Raw genomic sequence first — 26,678 nt, 5'->3', positions numbered from 1 at the left:
AATTCAGCTAGATAGATATAAATCAGAAAATCATTTTGTTGAATCATCGAAATAATTACATAGGAAACTCAAGCATGATGAGAGCAATGTTGCTAAAAGTTTTAACGTTTCTAGTAACTAGTGCAAATATCTCATATAATTATTTTGATGGTCTAACAAAATTATTTTTCACAGATCAGATCAGTATTTGACTAAATTTTTATAAGCAAAAAAACTGTTTTTACCATGTTATACATTGTTTGCATGCTGCTTACTTTGAAACTAAGCAATTCGACCATAGATAAATTAATTTAATGTAGTTGCTCTTTGTAACTACATATTTTATATTAAAATAATACATTTTAACACTTGTAGTTAAAAATAACAAAATATTTCATTCTTAATACATGTAATTTTCCGGTCTTGTTAATGAATTATTCGTCTCATACGTAATTTTCATTCCATTAACAAATATATAACAATTATGAAGTGATTCTTACATATATTTTAACATCTTTAGAAAGTATTTTTGAATATATTGTGTACATAAAAAATTGTATATAAATATTATAATCAAATATTTGATGTTCTTAGTTTTTCGAAAAAAAGGAAATAGAACACAAATAACTCATCATATATACTAAAGGTTAAGAAATTCATTTAAATTTGATTCTTTAATATTTAACAGTATAAAAGGACTTTTGCAATTTATTATTCCGTGAAATTATATATGTTAATACTGAGAATTCCTTGATCCTTACCCGTTCTTGTTGTATTTTTTACAGCTGAAGAATTACTCACCGCAAAGTCAACTTTCAAAATCGCAAGTTCCTGTGAGTTCCTATACAAAGGTTAAAATCGAAAAGCCGAACGACATGGTTTAGATCCGGGACTTGTAGGTAAGCCAAATCCGATCTTCGACTAAACGACGACTCGAAATCTCTCGAGTTAGAGCCGACTCCGGAAGCCGCCACGCAATAATAGACTTTATCCATGTTTCAAGTAGTATAACGCCGTATACCGTAAACGGCAAATGGACAGGTAGACGGCGACGGAGTTGCGGGACTCTCGTCCAAAGTTTGAGAGGCGAACTTTCTCCCGCTTAAGCGCGCCTCTTGCGATCGTTAAATCGCACCGCGCATTCCTGCTCGTATTTCTAACAGCGAAAACCGTAACTGTATCGGGGATTTACAGAATCTATCGCTACCTGCGTCACGCTACGCCCTAGTACGAAGAATTCTTTCCGCCATGTTTTCTATGCTCTCGATGTGTATACGGAGGCGATAAAGTTTTAAGGGTGACTTTAAAGTCTAGCTCGCGTAGCTATTCCGCTTCCGAGCTTACAAAACCGCAACGATGAACTGTCTTAGTAAAAATAAATAAATATGTCAGGGATAATCTTTCGAGATAATAATTTCGTACTAACGAACGAGCATTAAATTAACAAAGGCATAGTATCTATTTATGAGGTGTACTATATAAATAAATTTCCATGATTTTCTTTCAAAAATATATTTTTAATACGAATGAAATGATATATACAAACATTTCAATCACAGTATTTGCTTTTCGAATCTATCACTTTTTGCTATTTTTCGGACAGCATGAATGTCATGGAGAAAAGAATGCTTCGTAGCGCAATTTATCGTTCACATCGAAATCATTACTTTAAAATCTTATAAACGAATTTTGATACACATTCTTTTCGACACAATAGTGTCTAAGTCACATAAATTATATGTTGTTTCTGTGGCAGTTTTATCGCAATAAAAATAGTAGAAGCCAGCAATATAGCGAATATGCACCTTTTCAATTAAATTAAAAATATAGTTAATTGTTCATTTTCAATTAAATTAAAAATGTAGTTAATTATCTAACTGCGAATTGTTATATAACTTTTGAAAAGCAGGCTGGTCAAATAATTATGCACAGAAAACACCCGCATTAATTATATGAAAAATTGAGTCTCGGTGAAATAAGTCAGTTTTCACATATGATAAATATATACAAGGGTCAATGATGGATAGTTTTTAAGTTCTAATATGTCAAAGGTGCTTTATGAGTAGTAGAAAGATTTACATCTTTGATATATTACAGCTCAAGAACTATCCATTATTTAAGCCATGCGTGTATAACATTTTTTATTCACATATTGTAATCTACATAGTAAAAATTGACTTATTTTAAATATCTATACTGTTAGTACTATCTAAAGTTGGCCGCAGGAATTTAACTGTACGTCTGGTAATTTACTCGAGTCAAATTGTTGAAAATAATATAAGTTATAATAATATATATAAGTTATAATAAAATATCTACACTGTTCCTTAAAGATATAATATTTAAATAATTAACTCATCCGCTTTATTAATTTATTATCGCGAATATTTTAACGATCATACTTTTTATAAGATGTGTGCAGCAGTAGTATTGCCCTAAAATTAGTCATACATCCATTCGTATAATAATAGTAACATTACACTGAGAAAATTTTTGATTGAAAATCGATAAACAAAAATGATAAAATTCTAATAAATTAAAATTCTGATTACCTCAACTAGAATTATAATAGATTCAACCAAAATATAAGTTATAATAATATATATAAGTTATGATAAAATATCTACTCTGTTCCTTAAAGATTTAATACTTAAATAATTAACTCATCCGCTTTATTAATGTATTATCGCGAATATTTTAACGATCATACTTTTTATAAGATGTGTGCAGCAGTAGTATTGCCATACAATTAGGCATACATCCATTCGTATAATAATAGTAACATTGCACTGAGAAAATTTTTGATTGGAAATCGATAAACAGAAATGAGAAAATTCTAATAAATTAAAATTCTGATTACCTCAACTAGAATTATAATAGATTCAACCAAAATATAAGTTATAATAATATATGTAAGTTATGATAAAATATCTACTCTGTTCCTTAAAGATTTAATACTTAAATAATTAACTCATCCGCTTTATTAATGTATTATCGCGAATATTTTAACGATCATACTTTTTATAAGATGTGTGCAGCAGTAGTATTGCCCTAAAATTAGTCATACATCCATTCGTATAATAATAGTAACATTACACTGAGAAAATTTTTGATTGAAAATCGATAAACAAAAATGATAAAATTCTAATAAATTAAAATTCTGATTATCTCAACTAGAATTATAATAGATTCAACCAAAATATAAGTTATAATAATATATATAAGTTATGATAAAATATCTACTCTGTTCCTTAAAGATTTAATACTTAAATAATTAACTCATCCGCTTTATTAATTTATTATCGCGAATATTTTAACGATCATACTTTTTATAAGATGTGTGCAGCAGTAGTATTGCCATACAATTAGGCATACATCCATTCGTATAATAATAGTAACATTGCACTGAGAAAATTTTTGATTGGAAATCGATAAACAGAAATGAGAAAATTCTAATAAATTAAAATTCTGATTACCTCAACTAGAATTATAATAGATTCAACCAAAATATAAGTTATAATAATATATATAAGTTATGATAAAATATCTACTCTGTTCCTTAAAGATTTAATACTTAAATAATTAACTCATCCGCTTTATTAATTTATTATCGCGAATATTTTAACGATCATACTTTTTATAAGATGTGTGCAGCAGTAATATTGCCATACAATTAGGCATACATCCATTCGTATAATAATAGTAACATTGCACTGAGAAAATTTTTGATTGGAAATCGATAAACAGAAATGAGAAAATTCTAATAAATTAAAATTCTGATCACTTCAACTAGAATTACAATAGATTCAACCAGAATATAAGTTATAATAATACATATAAGTTATGATAAAATATCTACTCTGTTCCTTAAAGATTTAATACTTAAATAATTAACTCATCCGCTTTATTAATTTATTATCGCGAATATTTTAACGATCATACTTTTTATAAGATGTGTGCAGCAGTAGTATTGCCATACGATTAGTCATACATCCATTCGTATAATAATAGTAACATTACACTGAGAAAATTTTTGATTGAAAATCGATAAACAAAAATGATAAAATTCTAATAAATTAAAATTCTGATTACCTCAACTAGAATTATAATAGATTCAACCAAAATATAAGTTATAATAATACATATAAGTTATGATAAAATATCTACTCTGTTCCTTAAAGATTTAATACTTAAATAATTAACTCATCCGCTTTATTAATGTATTATCGCGAATATTTTAACGATCATACTTTTTATAAGATGTGTGCAGCAGTAGTATTGCCCTAAAATTAGTCATACATCCATTCGTATAATAATAGTAACATTACACTGAGAAAATTTTTGATTGAAAATCGATAAACAAAAATGATAAAATTCTAATAAATTAAAATTCTGATTACCTCAACTAGAATTATAATAGATTCAACCAAAATATAAGTTATAATAATACATATAAGTTATGATAAAATATCTACTCTGTTCCTTAAAGATTTAATACTTAAATAATTAACTCATCCGCTTTATTAATGTATTATCGCGAATATTTTAACGATCATACTTTTTATAAGATGTGTGCAGCAGTAGTATTGCCATACGATTAGTCATACATCCATTCGTATAATAATAGTAACATTACACTGAGAAAATTTTTGATTGAAAATCGATAAACAAAAATGATAAAATTCTAATAAATTAAAATTCTGATTACCTCAACTAGAATTATAATAGATTCAACCAAAATATAAGTTATAATAATATATATAAGTTATGATAAAATATCTACTCTGTTCCTTAAAGATTTAATACTTAAATAATTAACTCATCCGCTTTATTAATGTATTATCGCGAATATTTTAACGATCATACTTTTTATAAGATGTGTGCAGCAGTAGTATTGCTATACAATTAGGCATACATCCATTCGTATAATAATAGTAACATTGCACTGAGAAAATTTTTGATTGGAAATCGATAAACAGAAATGAGAAAATTCTAATAAATTAAAATTCTGATTACCTCAACTAGAATTATAATAGATTCAACCAAAATATAAGTTATAATAATATATATAAGTTATGATAAAATATCTACTCTGTTCCTTAAAGATTTAATACTTAAATAATTAACTCATCCGCTTTATTAATTTATTATCGCGAATATTTTAACGATCATACTTTTTATAAGATGTGTGCAGCAGTAGTATTGCCATACAATTAGGCATACATCCATTCGTATAATAATAGTAACATTGCACTGAGAAAATTTTTGATTGGAAATCGATAAACAGAAATGAGAAAATTCTAATAAATTAAAATTCTGATCACTTCAACTAGAATTACAATAGATTCAACCAGAATATAAGTTATAATAATACATATAAGTTATGATAAAATATCTACTCTGTTCCTTAAAGATTTAATACTTAAATAATTGACTCATCCGCTTTATTAATTTATTATCGCGAATATTTTAACAATCATACTTTTTATAAGATGTGTGCAGCAGTAGTATTGCCCTAAAATTAGTCATACATCCATTCGTATAATAATAGTAACATTACACTGAGAAAATTTTTGATTGAAAATCGATAAACAAAAATGATAAAATTCTAATAAATTAAAATTCTGATTACCTCAACTAGAATTATAATAGATTCAACCAAAATATAAGTTATAATAATACATATAAGTTATGATAAAATATCTACTCTGTTCCTTAAAGATTTAATACTTAAATAATTAACTCATCCGCTTTATTAATGTATTATCGCGAATATTTTAACGATCATACTTTTTATAAGATGTGTGCAGCAGTAGTATTGCCATACGATTAGTCATACATCCATTCGTATAATAATAGTAACATTGCACTGAGAAAATTTTTGATTGAAAATCGATAAACAAAAATGAGAAAATTCTAATAAATTAAAATTCTGATTACTTCAATTAGAATTATAATAGATTCAACCAGAATTCCAATTAATGCACCAGATTTTTTTCTCAGTACAGAACAAATTATTTTCCGCATATACATAATGAAAATGAATATTCTGATTGCATATCATGAAACATCTAAGACAAATGCCTAGAGAGCCAAACATTAATTAAGTAAATAAAATTAGCATTAGAATTAGAAGAATCCTCGTGGACTCGATCAAATTATTAACAACGAACAATTTTTAATCTAGTCTCAGCACGAGACATAATAAAATGCGTCTTAATGAATGCGAATGTAATATATTTATAATATCAAATCTTTTAATATAAAATTCTTTCAGTCTTACATATCTTGAGATTCCGCCCACTAATGTTACCGTAAAAAATCATGCATATCATGCATTTCGATTGTTTTCCGCTCTCCCGAGTCGCGTTGCGAGGATTTACACGTCGCACTCCGGCCGGCAGGAAAATATGTCTAGCCTTAACAGTGGCGTCGTGCCAACGCAATTAATAATCCTCCTCGTTAATGCGGATTAAATATATCACATTATAAATTACGTGAATATTACGCGTAATGGCGGGTGAAAGAAAAAACGACGTCGATCGACCGTTTCTCGTAGCAAGAATATAATATTCATAAAACAAATCAAAACGATTCTATGCGCAGGAACAGCGCTTCGCTGTCTTACGAGAGAGATGTAATAATCCCCCCTAAATGGGATTTGAATAATTTTTGTCTTTTATCTGATAGGCGTGGCTAGGAAATATGAATATCAGCGACAGCGTTTTCGCCGCAAGATGATAAATTATTCTTCGGAATATCGAGCGGCCTCCTCGATGGCAATTCTATCGCATGACAATCGCAACAGAAATTCTTCCCATTACGCGAAATCATCTCGTAATCGTTTACATGATGTATTGCTTTTTTTATATGGGTGAGATACAGTCAAAATTGTACATGTCAAAGATAAACTGCACACTGTAAATCCAAGTGTGTAACAAGTACCTTCACATGTATAAGATTTATATAGCTTTCCATGTAAAGATAATACTATATTGCATGCACAAAAATGAATTTACACATTCAAACGTGTAGCATAATGTTATTTTTTCACCCAAAACTAAATCATATATACAGGATGTTCCAAAATTCATGATAAAAATATCATATCGAAAAAATCAAGTAAACGATTATTTGTAAATTTTTATTTTAAGTAGTAATTTTTGGAATCATACGGATTTAAATATGGCTACAGATTGTGCACTCGCAAATATTCACTGTCTAAACGTAGTCTGTAATTGGCTATTATTAAATTTTTTATTATCTCAAAAATTACTGTTTCAAATAAAAATTTACAAATATGTAACATTTTTATTTGATTTTTCAAGAACTTTCTTGCTGTGTATTTTAATTCGCAAATTTCATTGCACATGAAAATATTAATTATATACTTGGATTTACAGTGCATGAACCACTTGAATAATGTAATAAAACTTAATTCTTACCTTTCAACAATTAATAAGAAATTGATTTGGCTATATAAATAACTTAAAACAACAATATATTACAGATAAATGAATTTTCACATGTTTGGAAATTGGAAATGTTAGCACAATGAAAGAACTAAACGGTGAAAGTAAAAAAGCATTGCGTTATTTTAACGGTTTGTTCACATTAATACGACCCATCAAATCTTTTTTATCAGAATTTTAAAAAAACATTCTCTTGGCGGTCTAAAATATTGTTTACTTGTGTACATATGCAGGTGCGATTTTCGGAACGAACCGCATCGACCACGACGCGGTGGTTTGCAAAAGGCGATTTAATTAAGCCCTCACAAGGCTATGTTACACAGATGAGTGCCTGGATAATAATAACGGATAGTGTAACTATTAATAAGGATGTCGTTAGTGGTTCTCCGTGTGATTCAGCTCTGTATGACGATAGCCTGTCAATATATAATTAACATCGAAAATTTTGATAGTAACTTCGAGTTTAACGAGTAATTCTCATCGGAAACGGCAGGTGTTTCCACGAATTTATATGCATGTGTATTTATTGGAAAAGATATCAATAGAAAATATCGATTAATGTACTACGACCGAAGGCTAAATTAATTATTATTAACAACGTTCATATCTGAGTTTAGGAAATTGAAATTCATCTATTATATCTTTCTCTCTCTCTCTCTCTCTCTCTCTCTCTCTCTCTCTCTCTCTCTCTCTCTCTCTCTCTCTCTCTCTCTCTCTCTCTCTCTCTCTCTCTCTGTCTGTTTTTCTCTCTCATTATAACATAAAAGTATTAATCTTTTAACGCAAAAATATGTAATTCTTATTTCAATGCATTAAAATATTATGCATTAATAATTAATATTTTACATGTGATTATACATGTAATCAATTAAAAAATTATTCATGTATTTTAAGAGCTGAATAATTACATTTATTGAATACAAAATATAATTCAATATATTGCTAAAAAAAAAATAAATATCAATTCTAATTAATAGCATTATAGTATACAATCATAAATCAATGTTTTACCATAATAAAAGATATTGAATTTTGTAGCAAATAAATATAATATTCTTTTTATCTGAAAAACTGGGATACAATAGATTTTTAAAGTCACTTTCGTAAGATGGTAAAGGATATTCTATGTAGCGCGCGTAATGGAGTTTTTTATTCGCGCGAGCCATTTTTATCGCATATCAAGTCTGTTTAATACAGGACATTAGCTTGATGCTACAATATACTGTACATCGCGGACAGAAGGCTGTGATTGCTTACAACAACGTGAAAGACTTGTTTTCCGTTTATAAAGCGCTCTGCATCCCTTTTGCAAAAAAGACTGGATTTTACGTGATGACCTTGATTTATCTCGTTAGAAATAGAGGCAACAATCACGCTACGCTCTTATCACGCAAGCAAATTACTGCTGTGACGTAGTTGTTATAGCGTACCTAATTATGCAGCGTAATTAGCTCTACGCGAATCAATTACTAGCCACGATGGGAAAGTCCCGCACAGTAATTCATTCTGCACACTCATCTGCGCGACGTTATCTTTACGAAACAAGTATCATGAAATACTATTCATGTTACTGTTTTTGATGATATTCTGTTACTATTAAAAAAATACTTACAATATTTATACTACCGTTTAAGTAATACAGTTTGTAAATTTATGCACTATATAATAAAAGTACTGTAAATGTAGATGATTTGGGACAGTGTAAGTAACTTGGGACAGTATGTATTTTTATTAAATTTAATCGTGATATTTATTCCCGAGTCTCTAAAGAAAGTTTAAAATTTAAACTTTCTTTAATGATTCATGGATGGATTCCATAATTACATTTGCGGTATCTTATGTAAGTAATATCTAATATTATTTTTTTATAAACAATATCTAATATATATAAATAATTTATAAAAATTGATAAAAGGAACGAGATAAAAAAGATTATCTAAAAACATATTAGACAATTTAATAATTATACAAGTAATTAATATTACTATATCTAAATCTGATTATAGCTCAATCTATAGACTCGCGGATATTTTTAAAGAAATGTCAATAAATTTCGTGAGCCACAATTGATTTTGTCTTTTCTATAGAAATTTAATTCTTGCGCATGTCAAAATTTATTCAAATTTATCGCATTATATTTAAATAGTACTTTCCATTAAACAAGAAATATGAAAAATTAAAAATGTCACTTTTATTCTATTTTAAATATACGTCTTTATCGTTTCTTGAAAATGATTTAATATTCATAAAAAGCTTGTCAAATATTATCTCATTAAGCGAGTAACTAAAAAATAGTATGCATCGAATTTTAAACAAATTTTAAATAAATAAATTTTCTGTCGTTTGGCAAATGATCGCAAAGTTTCCGAACAAAACTCTATAATGGAATATTCGTCGAGATAGAAACTGAAGAGAGGCTTTTTTTTTGGCTGTTGCTCGGCTAAAATGAAAGTTTCGCAATTGGCTCGAGTGCCATTCGTATGTTAATTCGATTGAAGTTCGGTTAGCGTTGCTCTGCCTCCGGCCAAGTCCGGCCTGAGCACATTAATATCCCCTCGCGTTTTCGCGTAGTCCAAACTCCTCGCAGTATTCACAAGACTTTTTTCTCCTTCTACACTCTCCTCTATCTCGTCGATCTCTAGCAATTTGTTTCAAACTCGTTGCTTGCTCCCATTATCGCAACCCGTTGTTTTACATTAATGCGTTAACATCATCGTGGACATTTTTCATGTAAGCACGTTCCTGCCTGCTCAGCCTATCTTGAGCACGAATTATGTTTCGCCTCCGAGAGAGTAGCGCTAATGAACTGTGATAAATTACTTGTTTCCGCATCACTCCCTTATTTCAAAAGTGACGCAAGTCAAAAAACGTTATTTTCAAATTATTACCGTAAATGAGTTAAGAAACATTACCCTATCAATCGTTAAAAGTAAATTAACTTCATAAAAAAATCATCACAATTCAAAAAGAGAGGATGATATAAAAAAAACTCGTTAAAGTTATTATATCCAGAGAAAAGATTACTTTGTTCTTTAAGCGAAATTTCTTTAAATTGAAGCAACCTTTTCTCTGGGTGTACAATTAAAAAAGGGTGATTTTTAAAAGTTGTGAAACGAAAATAACAAAAATGACACGTTAAAAATATACTCTTTTTGCCAATATTATTTGATTAATCAATAATTTTTTGTCAAGTTGTAAAATATTTTTCCCCTTTTCTAGAAAATTTAATTTTCTATTTGTGTCGCTTTTGAAGTAAGTATGTCAATCTACTATCACTTTGTGCCTTAAAAATTATCTACTCGTACTGGTTGATAATAACTAATGACAAATTCTGCCACTTACTACATTAAACTAATTCACATTAAAGGTTTCTTTATGTAACTATAGAGTGACATAATTAACTCTTTCTCTTTGAGAAATGAAATAGTACATATATATTTTTGTTAAACGATGTGACGATAGCATTATTGGATATTTAATAGTTTAAAATATTTATATGTTTTACTTAATATTTTACTCTCTCAATAATTTATAAAATAACTACATTTTTATATTTTATTACAAATAAGTTTTGATATATGAACTATTATCGTGCATAATAATTAACGTTCATCTGAAGAATAAAGTTAGTCTTCTTTTGATCAAGAAGGTAATTACGCAGAAAAGCTCTACGGAATTCGTGACTGTTTTATCAAGAGTAACATCTCGCTGCTGCTTCTAATTGCAGCAGCCGCCTAATCCTTAAATGAAGAGAATATTTCACTGTATTCCTCTGCCTTCTCTCTCTTTGTCTCTCATACTTCAAGTATAATAAATTAAATATCATTAAATAACATTGAAAATTTTTAATTAAAGAATACAATCGTATTATATGAAAAAGATCACATATAAAAGATTGAAGAGAAAATGGATAATAGATATTAAAAAAATATAAAAAAGATAAATAATTACATAATATAGATAAAATTGTGGCCATCATTTCCACGATTTTAAAATTTATATTTTTCATGTTGAGCGGAAGTTTATATTTTAATCTGTTTCATAATTCAGGAAATCTGGAGAGATTATTAAGTTAGCGCCTGCCAATGAGAAATCACCATGAATTAAGAGGTTTTATCGGTAGAAAGGAAACTTTTCCAATAACCAGCTAAATCAGTGCGCCCTGTGCTGGTTCGAACTTCCGAGGAAGGACGGCATGCGTACAGAACGTTCCATTACGACACTCTATCTTTATTACCGCAACATTGTATATTTCAAGTATTTTTCCTGTTATTCCGTAACAGTGAATCGGCAAATCCACTCGATCGTACTTCCAACTCGCGAAATTCCCGCGAGGGGGAAGGAGGGAACTTTTCCAATAAGTTTCGTCACGCGATATCGAGATTACCGAAACCGTGGGAACAAAGTCTCATTGTCAAAGAGTGGTCGAGAGTAGCTCTACTTTCTACTTGCGTGCTAGTAAATCTCCGCGGGTCAGTTCCGGCATCATCATCGTTATCCATTGAAGCTGAGGGATTATCGTGCGCTGCGTTTCCGAATGCACTTTCCGTGTCTCTTTATCCCGAATCTATCTTGCAAAAAGATTATTGGTTACATTAAAGGCGGTTTTTAATATCCTCTCTGGGAGATAATATAGTTGTTGCATTCTAATTTTATATAAATATTTATAATTATGTAAATAAATCTCTTTGACAATACATCTCTCCGATAAAAATCGATAAGGTATCTCTATTCTATTTATATTTAAATTTTAATCAATCTCTATGAAGCTCTCTTAGTTAACGGAAATAACGAATACGCAAGGCACCACGCTTTTGTGCAACTATGTACTAGCGTTGATTATTTATTTACGCAAGTTTATGTGTTCAAATTTATGCATCAATAACGAATTGTCAACTTCGCGACGGCGAAAATAAAGAGTATTTAGTGTGGAGCATCGACGAGGTAAGACTCATTTCGTCTCGGAAACGCAACTTTCCGGTGCGAAGTGGTTACCCAAAGTAAAGTTCCATGAATTTCTCGTCGCCCAACAAGACAAAGCGTCCAATAATGACTCACTTTGACTGCAAGTATGTCGCACATCGAGACACAATTCGCGTCTCACGGTTAAGCAGTTGCCTCGTTTGCAACGCTGTTCGGACGCGACATGCGCTCGATCAATCCTGCTTTGAGCGAGCATCCGTAAAACGTATGGCATATCGTAAATCATTAAGGCAAATGCAACATCCAGAAGTATTGTTATGGTAATATAACGATGACTTAGAAACTGCTAATGAGCAGTAATAAAAATTACGCCTGTAATAAATATTTTTAACCGAGTTGGCTACAATATAATATAATTAAAGAAAATACGGTAAGAAGTTTTGTATTAATAACGTAGTTTAGATATTTAATCTATTTTTATACTTCTTTATTATTATGAATATATTCTTTAATTCAGACTATTGAAATTTTTCTTGGAAAGAACGGTTTTGCTGAAGTATTTAAAAATTTAGTTCGATACAAATCTGAAAATAATTTTGTTAAACTTTTAAATATTTTAGCAGAATTGTTCTTTTTATGTATCACAATCCGATTTCCGTGATCTCTTCTAAAAAAATTGCCTTATATTTCTCAAAATAATAATACTTGTTTTCACATATATATTTAGTACAAGTTATCATATATATATTTAGTAGATACATATTCATCATTTCAGTATATTCAGTTTATGCGAGTAAACTCTAAACTGTTTGAGAGAACATTTATAAACGAGAATTAAATAAACAAAATTAATAGAGAGTGTTAATTAATTACATAAATCAGGCGTAATATCAAGAACTCTGCAACCTCGTAATAGATGTCGAGAGGACCATTACGCAAGTCTATTTATAGTGAAGCAAATATTTTAGTGCGACGATGATTTATTATATACTCGCGTATATTTGTACCTCCTAATCATACGTGAACGGTATGGAACGGTATTAATTGCGTCGATGCGAACAATAACATTTCTTACAACTATTGCCGCGGATGCACTCGTTGTCAGGTGTTACCGCTTACGTCAGTACTGTCGATCGTTAAAATACTGTCAGGGACGATGCGCATGGTGATACTCGTTTTCGGATTTAGGGCGGAAGACTTCCTGAACGACCGATTAGACCAAGTTACATTGTGTATTTAGAAATCAAATTATTTCACCCGACGCTGCTATCGACAGAGATACAGAGAGTTCAAATTACGTTAAAATTATCTGGAAGTAGACGATAAAGCAATTAATGAGCTAAATAATTGAACAAGAATTGAATTTGGTGTACGAGGAATGCTATCGACATGTTGCTTTACCATTAATGCAAGATACTTTTAACATCAGTTTTTATTTCTTTCATTTCTTCGAAAATATTTTTTGCAAAATAGATTTCTTTAATTTCCGTTTTTAGTACATAAGTAATCAAAAAGGAATATGCGCGTAAAAGTAAAAAACGTTCAGTTTTTTATTACACCGAAAAAAAAAATCTTAATTTTAAAGAAATATTTCTTTGAAATTAAGATATCTTTTTTTCCAGTTACGACTGCATCACTAGATTCATGAGTACAATTCGTAAGAACTGCGCCGATCATTCTATCCGTTTGTAAACCGTAGATATCGCCGAAGTGGAGCTATCGGAATTATCGCATGCATACGTGCACGCGTTCCCATACTGCAAAATGCGAGCATGTGCGCGCACGCGAAGCAGCGCCGGTACATTAGCAGTCACTGATGTATGCCACAGCATGCACGCTGGATTAGATCCAACGTGGTTCGGCACATCGGTCATGTATAACCATCCTCGTAGTTTCGTACTCAGCGTTGTTGGCAATGACTTGCAAGTTGGCGAACTCTGATCTTGTCGAAAATAGCTAGCGCATACACTTAATGATTTTCGCATCTTTACTTGGAAATAATAGAAGTCTATAATGGGTATTCATAGGTATCAATTTTTATATTTGTAACTTAATTTGTGTCTTAAATATAGTCTTAAGCTAATCAGAGGGCCGTATTAGCATCTTAAGGCATTACTTAAGACGATCTTGAAATAACGAACTATGAATATCATCTTTGTTAGAAACAATATTAAGTGAAAATCGATCGGGGAATGTTCAATACAGATGAAGAAGGTCATATCCAGTCACTCTATACCTTATAATATTTTTGTGAATTTTATTATTTCCAGTTCAAGCAAACAGCGCGCCGATTATTTGTCTTGAAATACAGTTTTAAACTGGAGGCTGGAATAATATTACAAATTAAATTGACACGCTATTTAATATTATTGATGCCTGATAAGCAAAGTTAAAAGTACGTAAAGAATTTTTAATCAAAATTTAATCTTCTTCATTGTTTGTTGGAAATTTTGTGGTACAATAATTTTAAACACATTCCTCATTTTCAACTCCGTTAAAATGAGCTTAGTTGCGAGTGCAACGAGTCTGACAAGTCAGTCACCCGTGGAATGACAACGAACGAAACGTAATAGCGTCGCAAAATCCGCGCCGTGAGCGGACGCCGTCTTCGTTGTGTTCGTGTCGTCCGCTCGGCAGATTTGCATTTACGTATCTAGCCATTTGCATCTCGTCCAAAGAGCCGCGGCGGTGAGAAGTGTCCGCACTTATGGAAATTCAAAGGAATATGATGTACGCGCGATGCTACCTCATGAGAACGGTAATGGATTTCACGCCGCAATCCAAAGACGATTTCGAAATCCGCTGATAGAGATAGAGATAGAGATAGATAGAAATAGATAGATTTACAGAGAGAGAGAGAGAGAGAGAGAGAGAGAGAAGAGGAGGAGCTTTCAAAGTCACTTTGAGCAAAACCGATAGCGACATTTTCCTCGATAGCTCTACGTTGACATACGTATCAACGCGATAGTTTGGAATATATTAAAGTAGCTTTTTCATTTATACGCGCCGACGCCTCGAGCATCATAATTCGCGTAACGACGTCTCTTTCGATGGAAATAATATTTTTCGTTATCCTATATTGGTCCAAAAATATTTCATATCTTCTTGAATTTGTTGAACGAGAAGCTGAATACGTTTGAACTTTATAAATCTTACAGAAGCAATATCAACAGATTTTAAGATGTTCTACAAACAGTTATCATCATGTCGCTTAGTATTTCATCTTACTTTAAAATTTAATACAGTTTCGATCTACTCTCGATATTTTATGAGATGGTTTCATCAACGTTAACTTTAACCAATTATAACTCAGCTTTAACTTGCATATTTAACTTGAAACTGAAGAACTGAAAGGAGACACTAAATTAGTTAAACTATGGTTTACTTATTCATTAAAATTAATCCAAGCCGAAAAAAAAATATTCATGTTAAATATTAATCTTACATCGTTTTTCATGCTCCTCATAAGTTTAGCAAAAAGTTAAATAATTTCAAACAGTGTGTTCATCTTTTAAAAGTACTTTTTACAAGATGCGTTCGCAAAATCAGAGGGTGAAGAAATTAATGATATAAATGACAATAACTGGCCGAGTTTGTCGCAGAGACAGGAGGCCACTTAAAGTCTCCAGAAGAAAGTCTTCGAAGGGAGAAAGCGTCTGCCGCGACTCTCGTCGAACGAATTCCTTTGTCGCGCCCCGCGGCATCACAGGGGTGACATACCAGGAGGGAGAGATCAACGAGTTCTAGACAAAAAATGCTCTTTCCGTGGCGCAGACAGGGGTGAAATCAGACTGAGGGAGCCCACCCTCGACGCGAGAAGTAATTTGTAGGATCTCGTCCGCCCTTTTTCCACGCCTGTCCCTCGCCTTTTTGCAGCATTATATTCAGCGCACTGAGGGTGGCGTCTAATCTTGACAGACGCCCCAGTGTCTCGCGTCGTGCTATCTTTAATATTTACACCGCCATCACGTAAGCGTAACGCCACGCGCGGTTATATTGCATTGATACGCGAACATTATCGCGCTACGCGTGCCGCATACGTCGTGCAATATATGTTTGAACGTGGAGAATTCCATCGATATTCAGTCAGACCTGATAAACTTTCCCCCTAAACTAGACGGACGTAAAAGGGGCGCGTAACGATTATCGTAAAAACCGTATTTATATAGCGTTCTCATAGATGCATAGCACGTGCAGTGTATCTTCATATCACGTATCTTAAAAAAAAATGAGCGTTGATGTCTATATTTTAACTGGTTTTGATTTATGGATACGATCAGTTGAATTATCTGACAGAGCATTAACTCTAGTTATCGTTATTGAATGATATAATATTATTATCGATACGTAAACTTTATGTAAGGAAATAGGTCAATATTAATTAATATAGCACAAATTTTCCATATCTTCATTTTACCCTTTTAGTGATAAAATATTTATACCTAATCTAAACTTTTATACAATATAAACACAAATAACCTAATTATCAAATTAAAAGGAAAGAAGAAGCAAAAGTAAGCATACTATTAAATTCGATTTTTAAATAGAGTATATCGTCCAATTTTGTGTGTTTCCTTATAACACTTGAATCAAATATATAATAACACGAAACTGCTTAAAAATTGAAATCACTTATCACGCTCTCTGTATAGTACTGACTGCTAAAGTGATATATATCTAAAGTGATATATATCTAATGGACAGAACTTTTAAAAGCTTGTCTCCGCTTGTCGTAGTTTAACATAATACATTAAATCTAATAACTTCATTAAATTAATGACTTACACGTAAAATTAATTTACGTATCTATAGCATTCTAGAGTTAAACACGAAAAGAATTTTGCTAAAATATCTACAGGTTTAGCTAGATGTAGATCTAAAAATAATTTTGTTGGATTGTCAAAATAATTACGACGCTTAATCAAAATGAGTAATACTGCAAGTAGTTTTGATATTTTAGTAATCATGTGCGTCCTACGTATAATTATTTTAATGGTCTAAAAATACGCCTGTCCCCCTCCCCCCCAATTTGAGTTCCGGAACCAAAACGCAAAACTATCGACACAAAAAAATTCAATGTAAGATTTCAGAGACTGTGAAGTGTTGATAAGCGTGATCGCTCAGACGCGTATCAACACTTTACAATTCCCGAAATCTTACCCATATTGATTTTTTTGCGTCAATGGCTTTACGTTTTGACTCTGGAGTTGAAATTGGACAGACTTGATTTAAAGTTAGTTTTAGATTTTCAGATTGATCTTCAGATTCAGAAAAAAATTCACAAAAAAAACGGCTTTACTAAAGATCTGGTTTCTAAAAATCTAATTAGATACAAGTCTAGCAACTTTTTAGAAACTTCAACAAAACTATTTTTGTTAATCTTTTTGAGATTGATTTGAAACTCGACAGAAAAAGTGGCAAAATGACGTGATAAACTTTTCATAATTATTTTATCGGTTACGTGACTTCGGCTTTGCTTTAAAATCCACCGACAGCCACGAATTTTCGGGTGATATCGCGCATGGAGTAACAAATATCCAAGAAAAATCGCGAACCGAGCCAATATATTTCCAAGCCGCGAATTTATCCTTGTCGCAATGCGTTAAGTTCGAACGTGAGTACTCTAAGATGGTGCAAGATGCGAAGCGCTAGGGAAGAGATGGAGCAGAATATAAAGCAGTGGCGCACAACCACCAATTGTTCATTAAGATCACTCCAACTGTTAAAACTCTCAACTTGCTTGAAACATTGCATTTCTTAATCATCTCTTCGATAAAAAAAAATGCTAATCTATTTCTTCGATAACTTGTGTGTTCTATATAACTTTACAAAAAAAAAATGGCTACGCTAAAAGAGAGAATTAATGGTTGAGAATTTTAGTGATTGAGATGTGAAAGTCCAAATAATTGAACTTTCTTTTTATGACAAAATTTACTTAAGATAGATCATTTTGCGCAAGTAGCTGGAATGAGGATAAAAATGTAGCCACAAGCTCTGCTGGCGTGGGTTGCGCGTCACTGACACAGAGGGCACAGAACTCAGGGTCGCTCGCGCGAGAAATAATAATGCAAATGAATAACGTCGCCGTGCCGGATGGTAATGCGATTTAACGTTCTCCCCATTCCAAAGGGACACGAAGGGCAGACACCACCCTGTCCCAGCATCTCTCTTCACCGTACCCTCTGTCCACCCTCGTCTCTCTATCTATCTCTTTATCAGTCTCTCTCGCGATTCGACTCGCACGTAGCAGATAATGGCACGTAGCCAGAACAATCGCCAGCCGCTAAATTTCAAGTCAACAAATACGGGCGCATTGCCAACTGTTATCCTGCCAGTCGCTCCCATAAAGTGTCCAGGGACTTTTGTGTCCACTGCGTAGCCAACGATTTCGTCGTCGTGAGATTTGTTACCCGTAAACGGCCAATCTCGGGAGTTCTAATTATATTCATCGTCACTTAGTTTGCTCGTTGAAGTGAAAGTGCCGCTTGTGAATCCCCCACCGGTTTCGCCTCGATACCTTCTTAACGATTGGCCACGTTGAAGTATCGTTTTACTTTTGTTTATACCTTCTTTTTGGTACGAATAGTTTAATAGTCAATAACAAAAAAAGCTTGATTCCCAAATTCATTCAGAATTTGGGAATCAAGCTTTTTCTGGAAAAAAATTAGATCGATTTTACTTCTTTTTGTTAATTATTGAATCGTAGATTTAATATAAGAATTTAATAAATTTTGTTCTCTCTGTACTCTCTAATAACTAACTGAAATGTTCTGTTTCAAAAGATCTTTTCTATGTTAAAGCGGACTATAGTTTGTAATTTATTGTTGATCAGCCTTTGTATTGCACTTTTAGAGTTTAAGTTTTATATGAACAACTTTCCTAAGTAACTTTAACTTGTTTATATGTGGTACATCTTGCCGTACAATTTTCGTTGAAAACTGTATCTGGATAATTGCATTAAGATTTATGAGCTCGCAGACTTTATACGTGCTACATATTTTGATCGTTCATAAATCTCTAGCGCGGCATCGCGTATTCTGCTTTAGCGTACGCTTACAAACGATTCTGTCTCAGGCAAATGGACGTTCTCATCGTCGCAGGCGATGTACAGCAATATCGTACCGCTCATATTTCTTTATTGCCGCTATGCCAATAAGTCGTCGCGGATTACATTCGAGATATAAGAATATTGCGACTTAATTTCGAGATATCAAAGGGAAGAATAATAAACAGAAATATCAACGTGCATAGCGGCAACAATAAACGAAAGCCGCATCTCTCTATTTTACTCTCTTTTATCTATGGATAACATTGTAATAACGAAAGTGCTCCAGTGCTTATTTGTCATACAATTTTCGCAAAAAGAATTTCATATTAGGATTATATTCATAAAGAGGTAACTTATTTTAAGCTTTAGTAAATTATATTTCCAAGCACAAATAAATAAAAAAATTATAATCTTTCAATTCATTAAAATGTAGTTTTGCATTTTCTAGAAATGTTATTTGTTATTTAAAATAGCACAATTACAAAGAGAAATGATGAATCTTGTCGAGATATTTTATTGTGAATTTTATGAAGCCTTAAATAAAATCCTACTAGCAAAAGATGAATTTAATACGTCTTTTTCAAGATGGATGCGTGCTATTTATGTGCGTCCATTTCAAGATAGCTTCTATGCTTACCCTTTTTCTTACATTAAACCTTCATCGAGCTGTTGCAGTATAAGCGCAGTTGAAGCGCAGTGTTTTATTACATAATCTAACACGCGTATACATTCCAGCCGTATCTCTTATTCATGAATACTTGGCTCGAAGTATCTACAGTGATGATCTAGCTAAAATTACAATTTAGGACTCGCAACAAAAATCGCCTAAATCAGCAGTAACAATTGAACATAATCATTCAATAATCATCAAATTTTTTTCTCGTTTCATGACTAAACACATTTTCTATTAAAAAATAGACAAACACTATTTTTTTTACTTGAATTAATAATTAAACGCTTCAATAAACATTTTAAAAATTAAAAACTCTTTTATTTATTTAACACTATTTCAAATAAAAATATTAACAATAAGTAACGGACAATATGATATTGTAAAATATTTCTGAAAGTATTCCGTTTTGCTATTTTCATTTTTTATTTTTATTTTTATTTTCTGAAACAATCTAGATGACATGTTACTTTCACACATCATTTTCGAAATACAAAGCTATTTTTGTCGTGTCAACTTCAGGATGAAGTGCAACCCATTTTATATATATGGATATACGCTATACATATATCATCCGTTGCGATACATAACTTATGAGGAAATAGAATTTCGCGTCTATTCCGTCTGGACAAAGAATATCTCTTCTCTGTATTTTTCGAAAGCTCAGATTCAAACTGTACGGCGTCCGCGCCCCAAATTCGACAAAACCAGCGGGTTTCCGCTTACAAGAATTTCTCAACGGAACTATTTTATCTGTTCTACCATTATGCCGTCTGTTCTGACATCCACAGATAAATAGCTCTCTTTGAATTCCCTATAGCAAATATACGAAACAATAAATTTATCTGCATCGTAAAATTCTCGTTCCTCTAGCATATTTATTATTAGATGAGACTTTAAAATGTCGATGTTTGAAAATTGGTTAATTGCTGTTTATTTAAATTTAACAAATTTTATTAAATCTAAAAAAGCATAATTGATCTTAAATAATATATCTTATCTAAAACTAAATATTTTCTTGCAAAGAAATATTTTATTTTATTTTATGAAATAATATTATATTTAGCGTAATCAAAGAAAATATTATTTTATCGAAAAATATCGTTCTAAGTAATCGTGTTTTTTTTTTCTGCCAAACGATATAGTTTTAGTACAGTACAATTAAAAAATTGGTATTAAACAAAGTAATATTTCGTCAAAAATTAAATTATTTTAATGTGAAATAAATATAAGTCAGACAAATAGAAATGTAAAATTCGAATGTAAAGAAATCTTTTTCTGTATAGTACAAAATTTAGTTTGTATAAAATTTGAGGCAACAATATTGTTCTTTCTCAATTTTTTTCATGTGATATTTTGTTTAACTCTATAATATATAGTTATAGGTATATATCATTTGCAACTTTTCGACTACACTAAAAAAAAAGATACTTCAAAATTTATTTGTACGATGCTATGTTTATATTGAAATAAATTCTTATTTAAATACAGCGAAATAAACTTTTATTACTAGCAAATAAACCATCTATTTTATTTTTTACAATTAATGAAGTATATTTGACATAAATGTATATTTCATCGTCGCAGTTAAATTTTTTTTAGAATATTGAAGAAAACGTCACATTTGGTTGCGAATATTTCGACTTTTTTTCTCAGTGTATGAATGAAATATTGAAATATTACAGCGTTCCACTTTTCAAATATATATCTAACTAAACATTTATTGGTATTATCAATTATGTACGAAAGATAAAACTATGAGCACGACTTGGCTTACTTGGTAACCAAGCAATGCTATCCAAGAAAAGACACACGGATGCATACGTAGACGCACGTAAGACGCCAGACAACGTAAGAAAAGCAATAAGAGAGCATGAATGCACAATACGTTATCCTAAAATTACGAGGATCGTGGGTGGGTTAAATCGCCTCGATACAATTTGAAATTATGGCAGACGTTGGCGGCTTAGCTTCGCCGCAGTGAATATACGTGTACATACGTGTGCTCTAGTTATTCCCTTTTTCTTCTCCAAAAGAGGATAAGCTAGGACATTCTCTCCTCTCCCGCCCGCACCGCAATCTCCGTCCTGGAAAAGGGGTGATAGAGGTGGACGATGTGGGCTGGGCGTCAGCGGGAAGAAACTGGAAGTTAAAACGTCGAGCGTCGTAAATTCCGTCGCTCTAAGGCCGAGAAATCGAAAACTATTTCGCCACGCCCCATAGATTACATTGTGAAACTCAAAGCACACACGAAGAAAGCAGGAAAGGGTAGGACGGTGAGAGATCGGAGTTGGTGCTGCGCTTCCTAGAGGTAGAAAACGAACGTAAATAAACGACCGTGCGGAAGTTATTGGTGACCGTCCTTGATAGTGTACGTTGTCGCGCTCGCGTCTAACTCGCAGTTTATTAAGTGCGACACTTCTTAGCTACCGCGGACGAGCGAAACGAAAGAGAGTTTTCCTTGAAAGTCGATACATCACCGGCGCGTGTTCTACTTTCTGAAAGAAAAGTCGTCGGCATTCAGAAACGTGTGCGCACGATTGACCCGCGACGAATCCCCAGACCCGCCTGATTGTCGTAATGAAGTTCCGTCGTATTCATTCCGTTCGGAGAGACGATTGAAAGTGGTACAATTTCCGTTTGAACTCTCTCAACGCCACAGACACAGACGGAGAATTTACACGTACCTTCTTTCATTATTCTCTCTTTGTAAACGCTCAATTAAAAAGTAATAGTTCAATACGATAGAAAGAATCATAATCTCTGAATCACAATATAAATAACAGGTTGTTCATTTCTTTTCTGATAACTTTTCGGTTGGTGGTTTTTCATTATTAAGATTTTCATTAATTCTCAGTAACTTATACTTTTCTATCTTTCAGCCATTAATCTCTGCCTTTGAATTTTGCTTACTCACTAAGTATCAAGTGAATAAATTACTATGAAAATAAAAAAAAAACCATTAAAAAACATTTCTCCAGAATAAAGAACATAATTATTGAAAAATGAAAATTTTCAACTATGAATCCTGTGACATTAGGTCCTTCTTCATTGGAGGTACCCTTTTGGAACTTGATATTTTTAGGCTCCAATCAAAGCGATACCAAAAAGTTCCTAAAATTGAATTTCGCAAGAATCAAAATATATATAATAATAAGATTGGAAATATATTAGGTGTTGGAATTAATTCGTAGCGTTTTACAAGTGATGGGAAGTACTTTCATTAATGTATTTTTTAATGCTCATGTGAAATAAATAACATTCTTTCATTAAAAACGCTACGAATTAATTCCAACACCTAATATATTTTTTAAAATTTTAATTTTAGTATTCTGAAATTCTATGGCCAGAATCAAATTTATAGTGATTCCGAAAATCCTTAGAAAACAAAATCTTCTTTATGTTTCTTTGTTAGAAAGTTCTCGAAAGGTTAGAGGATCAATATATTACCTACACAGTTCTCCAAGAAATGTCTAAAGGACGTCTGGAGGACGTGTCTCGGAGAAGTGTGAGAATGATAGACTCGACTATTCGACAACTAGTATCAATCTGTTAGGTCAGTCTTCTCGTCGTTATTCTAGGATACGTCAACGTAACTTTATCCTTGATAACAATTGCGATGCGATAGCATGAATGAAAGGAAACTGTCTGGTTGAGAAATTTCATTTGTAATCTCTAACATACAATGCTTAAACAACTAAAATGACTAACAAAGCTTCTGTCGGAGATAGTTTTATCACGATACTGACAAGTGACGTAGTTTACGAATTACGAAACTGGAGTTTCTAAATAACAAGTATCGGCACGAAGAAGATAAACTCTAAAACTCTTCATGTTTAAATAATTATAGAATTGGACATAAATTTAATCAAGCATTCATTTTTCAGAGAAAACGACGAGGGAAAGAAAGAAAAAAAGAGAAGAGACATTGTTTTTATTTTTTATCATATTATTCACTTATTATTTCACAACATTTGTTACATTTCTTTCATATTTCTTCATCAACTTCGTAACTCGTGAAGTATTACACCCTTTACTTACTCGTAGGCTTTCCTCTGTTTACGTGAATTTATCGTTGGAGCCTTAAAGGCGATGTACGAATGTAACGTTCGAATACGCAAAAATCCAACTAGTTTTTCTCCCCGATGCAAACAAGCGCATGTTTGCTGTGAAATCTGTACGATATTGTTCACAGGAGACGTCGTAACGACCAAATGGCGCGATCGCTCAGATAGTATAGATCGCGAGCGAGAATTTACGCCAGGACCGAGTGCTGTGGCCAGTGAAAAATCACGTTATTACTTGGCCAGAGCGGCGAAACAGTGGCCATGCGTGTGTGCCCCTGTGACAAATAGCGGTATCGTAAAACGAACAAGTATCGCCCGTTGTCTCGACAAGACTACTTGGCCACGTCTATTTCGAAAAATTGAATTCGACCTTAGGACCAGATGGCTACGAATCTAACCGAGATCAGTCGAAATATATCTTGTTTTAAAATTTTTACTCCGATCCATATATCGTAAGTATTCGATTGATACAGAAATGGCTATCGGTATCACGTACAGCTTGAGAGAAACTGGAATTTTCGCACGAATTATTGATACGTAGCTTTCCTGTATATTTTAAAAACTGACGTTTATCGTAAAACGTATCAAAAACTTAATCCTCCGTCGAATGTTGGACTATAACGGCACAGTCGATTTTTTTTGATTGTGCATTCTGGTAGATAAATTTAAATCTGTAAAAAAAATAAGTAAAATACAATCCAACTTCTATGATAATAAAAATTCGTTGTTAAAGCTTCCATAAATATGTAAGAATTTTTTCAGATTTTTATATAGTCCGGAACAATATAAATAAAAATCTGCATGCGAGTTCGAAAACTCAAGTTGCGGAAATTTCAAAAAGGCGAAAATTTCACAGTAGGTTGTCATAAAAATTTCTAGTTTTTCTTAAATAAAAATAAGCAGTAACGAAATATAAATACGTCTACAGCAAAGTAGTATTGAGACAACAGCATAAAGGAAGCTATTGCCATTCTCCTTTAGAATACATATTGCCACTTGTAGAACACGCATTTCACGATCGATCCATCTACGTGCAATCTTCAAAAGATTCTGAAACTTTTTCAAGACTATCATATCCTAGAAACTTAGAAAATGTGATATGTAAACAATGTCGATGAAACTTGACAGTCTTTGCATGATCGCTGAATGATTTTTGTACTTACAATTGCGATTATGTGTAGATAGAACATTTTAGGAAATAAATGAACAAATTGACTCTCTTTGAAAGATTTAAAGAAATTGTACGACAATATTGACAATGTCTATTTTTAATTAAGTTACTGTACCTGATCACATTCATATAAATGATATTAAATTAATTAATTTCAAATGTGTTTAAATAGAAATTTGAATAAAAATTATATAAATACGAAAATATAATTCTGTTTTCGATTAAAGCGAATCTTGATACTTTATAATATTCATATACAAATTTTGTATATGAATATTTTTCTACAAATCCCAGCTGAGATAATATTTTTTGCAATATAAATTTTCTACAATATTTTATAATCAATAGTATTATTATTAAATTCGCAATCAGCGTTATTTGTGATGTTACTTTCAGCTTTAGTTTATGATTGCGTTTCAAATCCATATGAACATTATTAAGCACCAAAATCCGCTTTAACCGTAAATAGGATTATTTCTCTTATTTAATTTGACGGTCTAAATTTCACTTATAATTAAAAATTATAGTTTGCCAATGTCAGCAGTTTCTTGCGTGTAATACGTTAGCGATCGTGCAAAAACGTCATAACGCATTTTCCTCTCTGTTGTTCCATAAATTTCTACATTTAGAACTCTAGGTGGTTGATTTATGAGTCCTTCTTTCTTATACAACGGAGAAGTACATCCGAGAGAGTTTTCCAGGTCCGAAATTATGCAATAATTATGTGTTGATTAAAGAAGATCCACGTTGTTAGAGCTTTCTCGGTCATCGTAGTCGCGTTGCAACACAAATGTTAACGAAAACATTATTCAGAAATAAGGAATAGCAATCTCACAGAAATGTGCACGCGTGTTATCTTTACGTATTTTGCTTTCATGTTTAATCATAGTAGAAGAATTTTGAAAGCGATATTTAAAATGCGGAAGCAGAACAGATGAATTATATTATTCAATCTTTAGATATATTTAAACATTTATAAAATCTGTTCATTTTGCCGGAACTATCGAAACACGGCATAATACAGGTGTGGATAGATTCATAAAATATTTTAAATTGCCCGAGGTAAATTGTGGCAACAGTAAAAGTATCCATTACAAGATAAGGCGAATGATAAACGAGCAGAAGAGCTTCGCTTTCTTTACGAGAAAACTGCTTTCTTGGGGAGATACTTATTTCTACTGACGCGATACATTTTGCGAATCGTTAATTTGCAACAAGAGTCTCGAAGAGATCAGATAACTTTCTCGTGTCGCTTCATCACTAAGACAGAAGTCTTGAAGAAGATGTGAAGAGTCGTGTATAGGATCGATGGGAAGTTGATGACACGGATCTACGAAACAGGTCTATT

At 31.9% G+C, this 26,678-nt stretch overlaps 1 protein-coding gene and 1 long non-coding RNA gene across 6 annotated transcripts in view; one reads left to right on the top strand and one right to left on the bottom strand.

Moving 5' to 3' along the window:
* Positions 1-26,678, bottom strand: part of LOC105143137 (limbic system-associated membrane protein) — a 222,755-nt gene that overhangs the window by 109,900 nt on the left and 86,177 nt on the right. Inside the window, exon 4 of one of the 4 annotated variants that reach the window (XM_087414343.1) lies at positions 22,093-22,234. The exons of 2 other annotated variants lie outside the window; for them this stretch is intronic. The gene's annotated coding sequence lies outside the window, so the exon portion shown is untranslated. Of the gene's footprint in view, positions 1-22,092; positions 23,139-26,678 lie in introns of those variants that run through there. One more of the 4 variants, XM_087414345.1, reaches the window with a different exon arrangement.
* Positions 1-26,678, top strand: part of LOC147907063 (uncharacterized) — a 233,418-nt gene that overhangs the window by 159,612 nt on the left and 47,128 nt on the right. For both annotated transcript variants that reach the window (XR_015547703.1, XR_015547702.1), the window contains one exon: positions 765-878. This is a non-coding gene — a long non-coding RNA (uncharacterized LOC147907063). The remainder of the gene's footprint in view (positions 1-764; positions 879-26,678) is intronic.

The sequence above is a fragment of the Acromyrmex echinatior genome, chromosome 16 (assembly GCF_024713525.1).
Source record: "Acromyrmex echinatior isolate Ae372 chromosome 16, ASM2471352v2, whole genome shotgun sequence".
NCBI classification, from domain to species: Eukaryota; Metazoa; Arthropoda; class Insecta; order Hymenoptera; family Formicidae; genus Acromyrmex; species Acromyrmex echinatior.
This window is presented reverse-complemented; position numbering and strand designations above follow the sequence as displayed.